This window comes from Hibiscus syriacus, unplaced genomic scaffold (assembly GCF_006381635.1).
Source record: "Hibiscus syriacus cultivar Baekdansim isolate YM2019G1 unplaced genomic scaffold, ASM638163v2 tig00111317_pilon, whole genome shotgun sequence".
NCBI classification, from domain to species: Eukaryota; Viridiplantae; Streptophyta; class Magnoliopsida; order Malvales; family Malvaceae; genus Hibiscus; species Hibiscus syriacus.
The window spans coordinates 254304-261999 of NW_024063057.1; the positions used below are offsets into that span (position 1 = coordinate 254304).

At 35.1% G+C, this 7696-nt stretch overlaps 1 pseudogene; it reads left to right on the plus strand.

The window, feature by feature from the left end:
- Nucleotides 1-1224: 1224 nt before the first annotated feature.
- On the plus strand, nucleotides 1225-7063 carry LOC120158489 (annotated as a pseudogene).
- The last annotated feature ends 633 nt before the right edge of the window (nucleotides 7064-7696 follow it).

Sequence of the window (7696 nt, forward strand, 5' to 3'; positions counted from 1 at the left end):
TATGTCACAATTGACATGTGTCAGCACTTGATCCTCTTGGAGATAACAAGTTGGAGATGACATTTATAGAGGCTTGAACCTCGAAAATCTTGATATAAGGAGGAATGTCCAAACCACTAGGCCAAACGCTTATTTGGTTAAGTTTTACAACAAATTCTATTTATCTTACACTATTGTTAATGATAGAAAAATAAAGAAATAAATCATTCAAATGAGGATTCGAACCTAAGTCAATTATAAAATATAAGAGCATCTAAACTAATTAAACAAATATGATATTTTTATTAATTAAATAGGTATATATTATAAATTGTATTTAATATAAGATTTAAAATTAAAATAAAATTCTTATTTTATATTTTAAATTTAATTTAATTTTTCTATTAAATTTATTATATTTATATTTCCTATTTCTATAAATAAATATAAAATTATAAAAATAAGTATGAAAAATATTGAGTTTAGTTTAAAATATAAACAGTAAAATTATTTTAAATTTTAGTATGGTATTAAACATTTTAATATATAAATTCTATTTAATTATAAAAAATATATTTGTTTAATTAGTTTAACTGCTCCTATATTTTATAATTGATCTAGGTTCGGATCTTTATTGAAATGATTTTATTTCTTTGTCTTTTTATCATTAAAAATAGTATAAGATAAATAGAGTTGTTGCACTATCTAAATAAACGAAGTATTTGGTCTAGTGATTTAGGTGTTCCTCCTTTAATTAAGAGTGTAAGTTCAAACCTCAAAAATGCTTATTAATATTATTTAATTTATTTTTATCCCATCAGGAGGTGACACATGTCACTATTTGATTAGATAGAAATAATTTAATTAAATAAATTAAAATTTATAAAAAAACTTAAAATATATAAATTGAAGATCAAATATATTATATCAATTTTCTAACAGTCACTTAAACATTTCAAACAAATGATTATATTGAAACCAATTAAAAAAATTAAGTGATCATATTGATAAAATAAAAAAAAATTATATTGATACCAATCTCATAATTAAATTGTTTTTCAAGTTGTTTACCCTAAATAATTTCTTAAATTCATCTTAGAAATAATAACCAATCACGATTTATCCAATTTCAATTTGGGAAGGTCCCAACCCCAGTGGCTCGTTCCGGAGTTGGCAGCCCACCCGAACCGAGCCAAGTGCTAGTTTCATCACCAAAACAAAATTGAAAAAGGTAGCGTGTATAAATACTTAAGTAGCTCTCTCTCGTCTTTCATGTTCGTCTTTAGCTTTGCTCGACATGGCAGGGGCAACTTCCACTTCTCGAAGCGCAATCAATTCCGAGGTGGATCGTACTGATCACCTCCCTCTCTCCCTACTTAGATCTGAACTCATCCCTCTTGCCTCTAACCGATCCGAATCAGCCATAGATTGGTTACCCGACTTCGCCGGTTACTCATGGGTAGCTTACGGATCCTCCTCTCTTCTCGTGATCTCTCACTTCCCTTCTCCACTCTTCCCCGAGCAAACTCTTATGGGACCCATTGTCCGCCAAGTTCTCGAAATCTCTTCCGTCGCTTCTTCTCCTGTCACCGCCGTTTCTTGGTCCCCGGTCACTCCTTCTGCAGGCGAACTCGCGGCAGCTTCAGAGAATTGCATTTGTTTATTCTCTCACGACTCAACGACGTTAAATTCCAAAGGTATTCTTGTCTTTTTGGAGTTCAATTTTGGAAGGTACTTGAAGTTACTAGCAATGTTCAAGTTTGAAATTCTTAGTTCTGCTTGTTGAATTAATGGGTTCGTGCATTTTTTTTAAATTTGAGTTATAAAATTATGGTTTTGTATTTATTTTAGAATTATAAATGGCTTGAGTATCTCAAATTGGACCTTTATGTTTTACTGATCAGGTTCTTTTGTTGGAGCCAGAATACAGTACTTTTACAGTCTACTAAAGTTGAGGCAGGGATGGACGGCGTCTGGGGATGGGATAGTGGCAGGTGGATTGGAGGTTGTTTTGTGGAAAAGGAAGAGTAAATCCTGGGAAATAGCCTGGAAATTCAAAGCATATCAGCCTCAAAATATGGTCTCTGCCAGCTGGTCCATAGAAGGCCCTTCTGCAGCTGCATCTTGTTCAAAGGATTTTCAAATTGAAGGAGAAGCAGCCAATGAACCAAGCAAGTCTGTTTTGGTATTTTACAGTGATGGAAGTTCTGGATTTACAAAAACCATGCTAGGCCATCCTCAACCTGTTTCGATGCTCCAATGGAGTCCATCGGTAGGAAAACAACTGTTGAGAGATGGAAAGCATTTGCGTTGACATATATTGTTAACATGCTGTTTAGATGGAACTGTAAGGTTATGGAGTGAGATAGATAATGCTAGAACTAAGAAAGCAGGCAGTGTTATGATAAAAAAGCTATCAAACGGTCATTTTGTGTTGCTGTGTAATTGAGATAGATAATGCATTGCATGGAACTTTAGGAGCCAATATATTTTTGACATGGGCAGCGGAAATTGGTGGTATAGTTAAAACCAGTGAAGAAACTAACCAGTACCTCCTTAGAGAAGGAGATAAGAATGAACCCGGCAGCTGTGAGGGTTAATAGGCTTTGGTCCTGGAAAATTGGTTACTTTCTGGGCCATTAATTGTCTTGATGACATATCACCAATGAGGTTCCCTCGAGTTACGCTGTGGAAGAAAACTAGAGCTGCAGGTCCCTGAAGTCGAACATCTTAATAGAAATGGACTTTCAACTTAAAACAACAATTACTTCTTAAAAAGGTTGTTATAATGAGAGAAAGCGTGTCTGGACCCCCCTTTGTATGTTCTTCTATCCATTTATATCCTAGTAAATGTTGGTATGGTCTATGTTATATACACAAATGGTAAATGATACAGAGAATGCATCGCCTAGTGAACCTAGGGCAGACAATTTATTATCATGTTCAGTGGGTGGGATTTTTTTATAAATGCTTATACCAGTAAAATCTTACAAGTAGTATACACCCCTATGTTTGAGAAGTTGATTTGGCTGTTTCTTGGATGCTAATGGGCTACTTTTGTTTTGGTCACTTTCTAATGATTCAAATGGCATTCTTGACCATCCAACATTGATTCCTGCATGGAAAATTTGTGGAAAGCATGTAACTCAAGATAAATGTTCTAAATATACAAGCTTGAGTTGGGCACCTTTAGTGGTTGAAGATCGGTTTCTTCTTCTGGGACATGTCGGAGGAATTGACTGCTTTGCGGTAAAGAATTTTCGTGGTGAAGATGGTATAGGATGTTACTACATATGCACTATACCTTTTACAAGTAACGATCCTTTTGAGGTTGGTCCAACCAACATATATACATTACCATTGTCTTTGTCTTGTAATAGAACTTATACACGCAATGGATTTTTACTTTTGGGCATATGGATGAAAGAGTTTCAGGCTCTTTCCTGGGAAATAACCATGCATTCTTATGATCTGACAAGAAGCTATTCTGAATGTAATTTCAATGATGATAACAATGTTGAAGGCAGTACAATGAAATTTGAAAATACTATTTCTGGTACAAGATATTGTCTTCGAGTTGTTCCGTTGTCAGCACAGTTGCCTGAACCTCATCTTCATGATCAGGTAACGAGTTTTTCTGTGATTTCTCCTGATGGTTTGACACCGGTGCGTTAAAAGTTACCTTTGACAACAATCCCTTTAGTGGTAAAAGGCCAGCATGTTATGGCCACAGGCTGCTATGATGGTTGTACAAAATTGTGGAGATGTGGCCCCAGTGAACCATCAATTTCTTACAAATCAGTGGTCCTGTCAGTGCTATTGACCAGTTGTGGTAGGAAGATTGCAACATTGGTTCAGATAGTCTGTCAAATACTGTCTGCAGTATTGTATATGGGAATCTATACGTCTACCAGACTCGGGGACTTTATGTTAGAAGACACATTGTCCTTGATGAAGATGTCGTTGTTTTAAATTGGTTAGCCCTAAGAAATGGTCAGTTATTACTTGCAGTTTGCATGCGCCATGAGTTGCGTGTATATGCTCAGAAGCAATGTGGTGGTCATGCTTTGTTAGACTCTAAAAAGGCTCCAGGTGTACAAATCTGGTTTTGCATCGGGATCAATCATCCGTTTTCTGCTATTCATGATTTCTTGTGGGGCCCCAGGACTACAGGTGTTGTCGTCCATTCTAATTATTGAGTCTTTTAAGTCCATGGTGTTTCTTTTATATAACAAAAGTCAGACTGAATTCCATCCAAAATTTAGCCCAGAAAGCCTTGATTCTGATTTTATCATGAGTGAGGGCATCTTTTCTGAAATATTCAGTGATCTGATGTTGTTAATCAGAAAGAAACATTAATTGCAAATGGTAATGGCGGATGCAAGCCTGACCTTCTTAAAAAGATAAATACAAAAAGGGGTTACCTATCCAGAACATTTTTAGATCGAAGGGGTCAAACTAAATGTGAGTCAAAGATTTTATTTGGTTACTGGAGTATGCTAGACATAGTGGAGACCTTAGCAAGAGTTTTGCCCTTTATCATCCCGAGGCACTCTTTTCAAATATATTCAGGTAATACTTCACTTTCTGTTTTGAGTTCTCATGTTTGAGGCTAAGATGAATAAGGTTTTTGCATCATTTTCTGTGTCTATTGGAATACCATTGTTTTTCGTGTTACTTTTGACTTGACTAAGAAGATTAGAAAGATTGGCTAATATTTCCACTGCAATTATATTTAGTTGATGTGGAATGCCTTTTACTAAATTAATTACTCATGTGCATCTGGACTGTACCTCTCTTCTCTCCAATCAGATCTGAGAATTCCTTCATAAAGCCATGTAAGAATTAAGCAGCTTATCTTTATTTTTTAAAGCCACACTCTGACTTAGCTGATTAAGATTTTGTTACTGATAGATAGAAATTTCAATAACTAACATTTTCATATGTTTTAGCTGTCTTTGAAGATTTTTTTCAGGTTGAAATGAGTTTTTTTTTCTTTTTCTTTTCTGCTTCTCTTCCATTTTATTGCCTTTTTGCATACCCAATGTGAGCAGTGAACCCTTCAATGTAATCCACATTCTTGGAGGGAAACAACATGTGCATTAATTTTAGCTTAAACCAATTTACATCGATATATCTGGAATATGTGAAGTGGACCCTTGTTGGTTATATACTTGAAATATCCTGTTTATTAATTTGGCAAAGCGTTCTTTAAGTAGGCTTTACAAATGTTTTGTCAGGCTACTAATTTTAGGTTACTTAAAGCGTGTCATCTTCAATGTGTTTAGGCAATTGGAAACGGCATACATCTCGTGAAGCATCTGGTTGAATATCTTAATTCTACTCATATTTCTGAGCAGAGAGGTCACCATCCAAAGATTGTTGACATTCCACAGATACCTTTGTCTGATTACATTGAGGGAATTCTCTCAAAGTTCAACTGAGAATACACTCCAGTGGAGTAAAATGCTAGTTTGGTGGATCATTCACAATTTCAAAGTGGCCTAGTGCAGTCTTATGATTCGCTCCTAATACCTCAGCAATATGCTCGTCTTCAATAAAATCTGGACTTGGGGACTTCATTGAACCTATTAATAGCTGCATGAATTGGCAGCAATAACTGCCACAGAGAGATGCAAATCTTTGCAATTATAGAGCTTCTAAATGAAGTAGTAATCCGGTCTGCTTCTGTTATGAAAATCTCGATGAAGTGGGTCGAAGGTAGTGCTTAACCTTTTCTATCTATAATTATTCTAGGAAATCTTAATTCTAAACAGTTTTATATTCAGTTCCATCTCAGTGAAGGAGCTTGTGAGGTGGAACGGGATACAGGTTCAAGATTTTTCTTTTTTTGCTGAAAAGGAAACCTGTTTGTTTCTCAATTGCATTCATTATGCATAGCTAAGAAGTCTAAGAGTAGAGGTCATTGGTGTGCATTACCCTATGATCATTGAAAGAACTAGCATCAAAGACGTACTTACCTATTGAGGGTAACTTGGGGTCCAATTAAACATGGCAACTTTGTCATCTTCAAAAGGCAAACAGAAATAAAGATTGTTAAATATAACCAAAAGTATCAATCATACAAGTAAAAAAGTGAAACGTGTAATTAAGATGCTTCATGGAAAGTATTCCCTGTTCATATATGTCAGCCATCATTTGTCACAAATTATCTTACTTTTTTTTTTCTTTCATCCTGGAAAAGAAGTACCTTTAGGTGGATAATTTAGCGAAATTAGGAATTGGTTAGTCGGTCTGGTTGTAGTTTTCTGGTTGTATTGAATGTCCCAGGTTTTCTGTACTGGGCTGGCTGTAGTTGTCCATGGTTGTTGTTTTGTTTGTTAGTTTCTTGTTGTATTGGTCTGGCTGGTACTTTGGATTGGTTGTATTTTTGTTGGTATTTTAATAAAATTGAGGCACTCTTTTCCTCCTTCCAATGTTCATTGAGTACTATTTTGTATTTCAATGGATATGAAGGGGTTTTTTAACGACGTCTTCCTTTCTATAAAAAAATTCCTGGCTTGCACAAAATTGTGTATATGAATCAATTTGTTTTTAGTGGGAATTAATTAAAAGAGAATTGAAAGATAGAAGCGTTGAACTTATTATGATAACAATTGTACAAATGCATAGTAAACCACTTCATTTAGCTTCAGCCTTGATGATATTAACTATCAGTGCCATACTGAAGGTTATTTGCTGCCTAAGGAAATTTTTGGTTCTTCATTGGCTATAATTTCATATATATTGTGGTTTCAATAGCCTTTTTTTCCCCTTTAAGTTGATCTCAGACATGTTCTTTTCTTTATTTTTGCAGGTTTTGGGTCACATTAAGGTTTCAGCAGCTGCTTTTTTCTCAAAGGTTGGTAGATCAGCATCTTTGGAAGAGCTTGTGGTTGACTTGGGGCTTATAGTGGGCTTTCCACTCTGATTGCCAGGAAACTTTGTTGGTTCATTTCTACCAAACGATCCTTCTTGGCCAGAAATGCGGACATTGGGCGTTGGATTTTGGTTTACTAATGCAACACAACTGCGCACAAGGGTAATTGATTTTTATTCTGTTGGAGTAGTACGCATTCCATAATGACAGTAAATAAAAGAGAATAGCAGAACAGACAGAAGAAATAATGTCGAGAATATCTAAATAAATATTAGATAGGATCAGTTTTAATTAGATAGAATCAGTTTTTTATTCTATAGGTTAGATAGACATTTAATTAGATAGAATCAGTTTTTTATTATTATATTAGATAGGATCATTTTTAATTAGATAGAATTATTTTTATTTGTTGCTAATTTTAGCATCTTTTATGTAAAGTTGTTACATTGTAAACTCTATTTAAGTCAGCCATATCAGCAGAAATAAACATGATTTATTCGGAATAAATTTTTTCGTCTTATGGTGTCAGAGCCAAAATGGCCAAACCCTAATGATACCTCTGGTATCGACTCTATGAGTTCACTCGCTCACTTCAATCACCCTAAACTGAATCCTTCCAAAACATATCCATCACTTCTCACAAGTTGAATGGAAATAATTCTTACAGTGGTCACAATCTGTGAAACTGTTTATTCGTGCCGTGGAAAAATCGGCTATCTCTCAGGTAGCACTACGAAACCTGCCGAAGAAGATGAAGAATCTGAAAGATGGGAGGCAGAAAACTCGATGATTATGTCTTGGCTCATAAATTCCATGGATCCGAGTGTAGGGAGAACT